This window comes from Poecile atricapillus, chromosome 23, assembly GCF_030490865.1.
Source record: "Poecile atricapillus isolate bPoeAtr1 chromosome 23, bPoeAtr1.hap1, whole genome shotgun sequence".
In the NCBI taxonomy this organism is placed as follows: Eukaryota; Metazoa; Chordata; class Aves; order Passeriformes; family Paridae; genus Poecile; species Poecile atricapillus.
The window spans coordinates 3,341,215-3,348,876 of record NC_081271.1 but is presented as its reverse complement, the minus strand read 5'-3'; the positions used below and the strand labels follow the sequence as shown (position 1 = coordinate 3,348,876).

The 7,662-nt window shown below is 53.0% G+C and overlaps 1 long non-coding RNA gene across 1 annotated transcript; it reads left to right on the top strand.

Moving 5' to 3' along the window:
* Window positions 1-4,649: 4,649 nt before the first annotated feature.
* Window positions 4,650-7,214, top strand: LOC131587616 (uncharacterized). Its single transcript, XR_009279388.1, has 3 exons — window positions 4,650-5,087; window positions 6,594-6,941; window positions 7,035-7,214. It is a non-coding gene; the product is annotated as an uncharacterized LOC131587616 (long non-coding RNA).
* Window positions 7,215-7,662: the final 448 nt, after the last annotated feature.

The window sequence follows — 7,662 nt, the reverse complement described above, 5'->3', positions numbered from 1 at the left end:
TGGCCCTGCTGAGCCAGCTGTGGGGGCCAGGAATGGTTCTGGCTCCTCGGGAGCCTTTGGCAGAACAGCTGGAGCCCCCTGCATGGCAGGGGACCTGACAGGTGGCTGCTCAGAGCCTGTGGGATCAGCTCTTGGCTCTCAGCTCCCAGCAGGAGTGCAGGGCTGAAGCAGCCAGGCTTGGGAATGCACAAGGTTTTAAAGCAAACCTGGGCAAGGATGCCCATGGTGGCTCTGGCAAAACCACCCAAAGCTGGGCTGCTCCTGAGCACCAATTAGTCAGCAGCAGAGCCTCTTTCATCCCCTGACACACTTTTAGTAATTCGTGGTTAACTTCCAATTCATCTGAAGGCAGGAGTGCATTCTCTGTATCCTGGCGTGCCCTCGGAATCAGGCTGGGCTGCTGCGTGCTGCTGCTTCCCTGGGATTGGGAATTCTGGCTGCTCCTGGCTGCCTGCACAGGCCGGACCTGCAGCAAGACCCTGCCCCTGTGCCTGAGGCTGCCGGCTCTCGGGGATGGTGAGGAAACCACCCTAGGGAACGTTCTTGCCCTTTATTTTCCTTTTCATTTGTATTACCAATTCCATTGCAGAGATGAGATTCCCTCAGACTGGAGCTGTCCATGCTGGGGAGGCTGTGAGCTCTCAGTAGATGTGAAACATGCTGCAATCCAGAGGGACAAGGAGGGTAAAAGCAGGATGAGAGCAAAGCTAAGGGACCGCAGATCAGTGATAAGTGCATATTATATTATTGGCTTTTTGCAAATATTATAATGAATGTTATATGTATAAGGTTAGAAAATTTTATTGTACTAATATAGTTTCTTTTATTTTTGTTATTGATGAAGTTTAGAAATAGTGGTATAATACACATATATGTTAGGCTATAACATGATATTAAAGCACAAGATACTTTTTGTTCATATAACCCAGAGACTGAAAAGATAGTCAGAGATCCCCTCTGCATTCTTAAGATTATCTTGTCCTCCAAGACCTCCAAGAGAAGGATTTATTGCATCCTTATTGGAGGATAGAAAACCCAGTGTCACCAAGAAGATTGATCTATTGGGAAGGGCGCAAGGTGAAAACTAAACAAAGGAACATCAAAAAACTTAAGAAGAATGTCTGAATATGTATGAGAATTTATGGATATGTAGTAGGGTTCTGTTTTTAAGGGACAATCCTTTGTCAGTAAGGGGTGCTCTCTTGGCTGAATGCAGAGACACCCGGCTGTATCTGTATGTTTTGCTTTATCTCCTAATTGTCTTTTTATTAAAGTTTTAAACTCTATAAAAAATATGTGAACCTTGTTTTTCACAGTGACAAAGCTGGGAGGTGACCATGAGCAGCCTCCAGCTGCCTGTTCTGGCCCAGCTGCGGATGGGATGGGATCCACGGGATGGGATGGGATCCATGGGATGGGATCCAAGGGATGGGATCCATGGGATGGGATGGGATCCATGGGATGGGATCCAAGGGATGGGATCCATGGGATGGGATGGGATCCATGGGATGGGATCCATGGGATGGGATGGGATGGGATGGGATCCATGGGATGGGATGGGATGGGATCCATGGGATGGGATGGGATGGGATGGGATGGGATGGGATGGGATGGGATGGGACCCATGGGATGGGACCCATGGGATGGGATGGGATCCATGGGATGGGATGGGATGGGATGGGATGGGATGGGATCCATAGGATGGGATGGGATCCATGGGATGGGATGGGATCCATGGGATGGGATGGGATGGGATCCATGGGATGGGATGGGATGGGATCCATGGGATGGGATGGGATCCATGGGATGGGATCCATGGGATGGGATCCATGGGATGGGATGGGAACCCCCACAGCCCTTCCCTGTGCCCAGAGCCAGCCTTGCTCGTGCCAGCGCAGGAGCAGCCGTGCCAGGGCATGGAAAAGATGCCATCGTGGCCTCAGGCTGGCTCTGTCCCTCCTGTCTGTTCCAGGGGATGTTGGAACCACACCTTAAATAACTTTGTCTTTGGCACCCGTCCCTTTTCCTGGTTCTAAAGCGATGGCAGAGAGAATGGGTGTCTGGTTGTGAAAACAAAGAGCAGAGGAACAAGGGGCCGGTGAAACGCCCATAAATCTCCAATCTGTGTTTAATTGGAGCAGGGTTTGGTTTTCAATGCCCCTCTTTGTTCCTTCAGTGAGGATTATATTCTAACAGATGGGCAGCTCCAACTGCACCATCAGTCACCAGGCACTGAGGAAGGGCACGGTTTTGTTCAATACCTTGAAGATGAAGCCTGGATCCCAGTAGCTCGGTAATTTCTCTCTTTCTCTCCCTTCGGTGGGTGTAGGAGGAAATCTCCTTCACTAAAAAGCCCTCGGTGAGGCTGTACTGGGAAATTTCCAGTGGGAAAACCCCAGGTGAAGCTGCACCTGCATCAGGAGGGTCCCTCCCCACTGGAGCGCTGCTCTCTGCCATGCTGAGCTGCACTGGTGGAAGAGATTCAGAGCACTTGGAAATCTCATCCTCCAGCCTCTTAAGCACAAATCATTTGTAGGAGGCTTGGAGCAGCTTTGGTAAAAGATTATTTGATTCCTGGCTTTCCTTTCTTCCTCCCTGACTTGTTCTCCTATAAGCATTCATCTGGAAATTCCCGCTGGCTGGGATGGATGGCCCTGGGACAGTCAGTTGTGTTCTGCTGCTCTTGGTGCTTTTGAAGGCGGTAAAGTTGGGTCCTTGAAGCGCTGTCAGTAATCATTTTTATAGTGGTCAGATTGCTCATTAGCACATTTGTTTTCAGAGGTTTAAGCTGGAAAGAAATCCATAGTCCTTGCATTTTTAACTTGATAACCACTCAATAGAACAAATAGAGTTGGAAATTAGAGAGAGGCTGGACTGGAACTGAGCCCTGAATATTCACCTTTTACTCCAAAGGTTTTAGAGACGAGATCCCCCCACAGCTTTGGGGATCACACCCATTCAAGCCTGCAGAGAGTTCATAACAGCTCTGGGTTACTGTGCTGATTAACCTAGAGGTGGATCAGGATTTGGAGGTTGCCCAAAACCAGGTCTGTTGAAAGCTTCTGCTCTGAGCTCGTAAGGAAACCAAGGACTGGATCATAACTTTCATTTTTAGGTCACATCCCAAAAGAACCAGTTTAAGAGCTCCTAAATGATGGATTCCAGAGCTGTGAGGTAACTGGCTGGAAAAAATCCGAGGATGCCGTGCAGGAGGGGCTTTTCCAAACAGGTCCTGGTGTGTGCTGTGGGATTGTCCCGAGGGTGTTCAGGCCCGGAGCTGGGAGGTGTCAGTGCTCCCCACACCCCCATTCAGCACTGGCAACAAACCAGGAAAGGGCTGCGGGACCGTGCTAGGATCATTTTATTTTTTGTAAAGCATTTCGGGATTCAGTTGGAGGCAAGGTGCTGTGCAGATGCGAGCTCGTTAGAAGATCATTATCATTATTTACCTGCTGTGTCTGTCTGTCTCTAAATAGCATTAACTGTCAGCCTATTTATCCACGTTCCCCTCTCACCCTCACAGTGGCAAACACCAGCTCGCCCAGTTCGCCGGCCCCTTCCTCCTCATCCCTCCCCGGTTCCCACCGGTCGCCTTGGGCTGTGTGTTATGGGAGCCTGAGGGGAAAAATCAGTTTTTTGTTTTAAGCTTTGAAATGCAGGGAGCTTGTCCAGGCAGAGCGTGTCCCCCTCGCAGCCTGGGGAGAGCTCGGTGCCGCTGTGTCACGGCGCTGTCGTGGTGCTCGGAGGAGATAATTAGGATGAGGAAGCTAAAAATTTTGCCTTGCACTTTTTTTACAGCCTCTAACCCTATTAGTCAGGTCATTTAGAGTCCGGGGAGGGTTGTTTCTTGCCAGAATAGATTGCGAATGAATTGAGTTCCATTACATTGTTAATTAAAAAGAATAGGAGGGGAAAAAAAAATAAAGGAGGAGTAGTGATGGAGCTGAGTGAAATTTTAGAAGGAAAATGAAAACCTCTTGGGGATTTTCCAGTGGTGCTCCCACAGATGGTCGGTGTTTGCTCTTTTTTTGCCACTGCCACCCTCCTGGGGGACCCAAACCTCGGAGCGGCACCCAGGGCTCAGGCTGGGCAGCCGTGGAGCGGAGCCCAGCCGGGTTTGGGGAGCCCAGTGCCGCTGGAGGGGGAGCGGGAGGTGCTTCCAGGTGTTCCCACATCCCCGCTCATCCAGGCTGGACTTCCCCGAGCGCCCCCAGTGCCTGTTCTGCACCAGGGTCCCGCCTGTGCTGTGCCAGACGCGGCTGAGGTGGCTGAGGAGCCGGGCGGGCTCTTATCAGCCGCTCACACTGTCTCAGAACCCTTCTGCTGAGTGCCTTTTGTCCCCTAATAAACTGATAAACCCCTGTAATCCGCCGGTGGCTGATGGCAGGGCAGCCCCACGCCGCTGTGCCAGCGCAGATAAGGCAGCTCCGTGCCAGCAGCCGGGATGGGGCTGATCCAAGTGTCCCTGATGAGACACGGTGACAGACCGCTGAGGATGGACTTGTCCAGCCTCTCTCTTCACCTGGTGTGAGGGTTTATCAGTGGTCAGCAGACAGGCTCCTGCCCTGGCTCTGTCCCATGGAACACAGGCACAACTCGCCCTCCCAAAGCCGCTTCCCAGCCCACTGCGATCCCGGGGGTGTCCGGGCCGCACAAGGCACCATGGAGCCTTTTGCAGCCACGTGTGCACACGTCAGTCATTCAATTTGCCAAGCAATGAGCAGGGAGGAGGGAAAAGAGGTTTAATTCCGTGTTTTTACCATATTGTCAGCGCACTCTTCCGGGGGTGGCTGATCTCTGACCTGGCGTAGCCACAGTCCTTGTTTAGCAGAGTCTGGGTTTGTTCTCCTGCTTCCTTACAGTGGAAAACAACTCATTAGCACGAGGAGCGAGCAGCCCTGGAGACTCTCCTCCTGCTTTTTTTTCCGCACAGCACAGGGATGGAGCCTCTTTCTCCTGGCGCTGAGCAGCATTGCAGGCTCACCTCCGTGTCCTCCTCCTCCTCCTCTGCCCCGGTGTTTCGGGGTTAACGCTGCCTTCCCCCTCCCTTTGATGTGGGGTGTAGAGCTGGGGGCAGCAAATCAAAAGTAGGATCAAATTTCCCCCTGCCTTCTCTCCTTAATTGTGTGCATTTATGTATCTGTTTGGTGGCAGAGTGAGCAGGCTCAGCCCGCAGCCCGTGGTGCGGGGATGGGAAATGAAGCACCAAGACGGTGCTGACAGCGCCTGGCGAGGGCCTGATCAATCAGGATGTAATAGAAAAATGGCTCTGGCTCCTGAAGGGAAGGGAAGCAAAGGATTTGATTAAAAAGTAAGACAGTGGCTGGTTGGAAGGGACGTGGCGGAGGTGGATGAATCACCAGAGAGTTACAGGGGGAGGTTTGGGTCTGGGAGCAAAGTGAGGGGCTCTGTCACTACCCTGACCTCTCTCATCACTGTCTGTCCTGACTCTGGCTGCCCCTTTCCTGATGGGAATTTTGGGTTCCTGAAGGAAAAGCTGTGATGTGGGATCGCTCAGGAGCTGGGGGTGGGACTGCCCTGCAGCAGAGCAATGCTGCCCGGGACTGACTTTGAGAGCAGGACACAGAAAACATCAAAGCTGAGGCCTGAATCCACTTGAAGAAGAGACAAGTTGTCCCCAGATGGCAAATCCTGCTGTCTGAGTTGTTTGTGTGTCCCTGCTCCTGCCTGTGAGCTCTTGAGCCGTGCCAGGCTCCTTTCTAGAGCTGGGTGCAGGTGCTGGTACTGACCCTGCTGGCATTTGGTGTGGGCAAACAGGCACTAAATAATCGTCAGCTCATCAATCCAAGGTCACCCATGCCAAGGCATGATCGATAGGAACGGACAGCTGAGTGGTTCTGTAATGAAGTGCCTTCACCTTAGTGGATTTGGGAGAGAGCGAGGGTATGGGAGATTAAATCCTCCTGCCATCGACAGCTCATCAAGCAAAAGATGTATTAGTGAAGAAAAATTATGCTTGCCGAGCCCTGAGGGGAGGAATCGAGCTGCTGGGAGTTGTTTGTGCTCTTTGGGGGAACATCAGCCAGGGGAGCAGCTCCGCTGCCTCCCAGCACCCCGCTCCCAGCAGGACTGGTGGGAACTTCCCGAGCAGCCTTCGAGGGCTTTGAGGGGATTAGGGAATCAGAGAGGGAATTTGCCATGGCTGCTGCTGCAGCCCAGCTTGAGGCTGGGGAGGATCTGGCTGTGCCATGCTAAAAGCCACTGAAGTCCTTCCAGCCTGACAGGCTGTGACAGCAGGAGAGGGCACCATGCTGTGCCCACCTGTGCTGGGCTACCCTGGAGCCCTCAGGGGAAAGAGAGAGGCTGGGAAGCACCGGTTTTCCAGCAGGTTCCAGGATGCCACAAGCAGAGGGGAGGGTTTGGCAGTCCCTGGAGGGTCTGGTGCGATCAGGCTGGTGGTGTCTGGAGCAGAGGAGTGAAAGTAGCAAGGTTAGATCCTGCATTTCCAGCCCTCACCTGCTCCCCCCTTTCCCTGGCTGGCAGCAGGAAGGCGAGAAAGTGAATAACGCTCAAACCCCACGAGGTCCTGTGCTGACAGCAGCCCCTGACATCTCCCCCACCTGTTTTCCCAGACAAACTTTCTGCTGTGATCCACACGCCGCTTTATTGAGCTCTATTTCCTGCGGTCTAACTACAGCAAGGAATTGGCAGCAGCCGCTCTGGCCGGCGGCGTGGAGCGGCCGTGCTCGGCCGTGGGGCCCCCGGGGTTTTATTGCCCTGCCAAGCCCCTACATCACAGTGACAAGGACATAATTACATATTGGACCGGGGAGGATGAAGCGTCCAGCACCTCCTAAACGTGTCAACATGATTTGAGAGGTTTGGGCTCGGCTGGACTTGGCAGGCATTGGATTGTAGACTCCAATCACACGGGCATCCGGGGGATCAATAGCCTCACACCTCCAGGCACCGGCTGCAAGGTGAGGGAAGGGGGCGTCGGGTGTTGGGGACATCGATTAAGTTGATGTATGGCTTGGGTTTGGGGTTAGTCACTCTCTCTTCTTGTTGGGAAGAGGAAATCTTGTGGGCAGAGCAAGCCTTGGCAGCTCCATCCCACGGCAGCAGTTGGCAGCAGCTTTCCTGCAGCAGGACAGGACCCTTGGGCCCTTTCCCCTCCTTCTCACCTCCTGACTCTCAGGTGGGCAAAGAGCTGAACTTGCTACTCATCCCACTCCATTCCCTGTGTCCTTCTCTGTCCCCCATGTCCTCCACCCTCACCATGGCCACAGCACCAGGCTCTCCCCTCCGCACCACCTGGAGGACGCTCAGCTCAGCCCCTCTCTGTCCCCACTCTCTTAATATGACAATTTCCCAGTGCTCCAGCCCCAGGACTCTCCTGAATGTCCCACCCTGGCTTGGCTCAGTCGCTGCCCCAGAACGTGGCACTGGTCTGGGCTCCCCTGCCAGCCCCGATTAGCCAGTGCCACTTAAGAGGAAAACACCTGCAAACAAATTGAATGTTTCTAAGTGCAAATTGGTTTTTCAACTGCTCGAGATTTAAAGTGGCACTACTGCAAAATAGCATTATTTTAGGGCCAGAGTCCTCAGAATGCAGATATTATTGTCTCTCAGGTTGTCCTGGAGGAACGTGCTGTGTGGGGAAGTTGAGGGGGCTGGAACAGGCACATCCCTTGTGGAGTG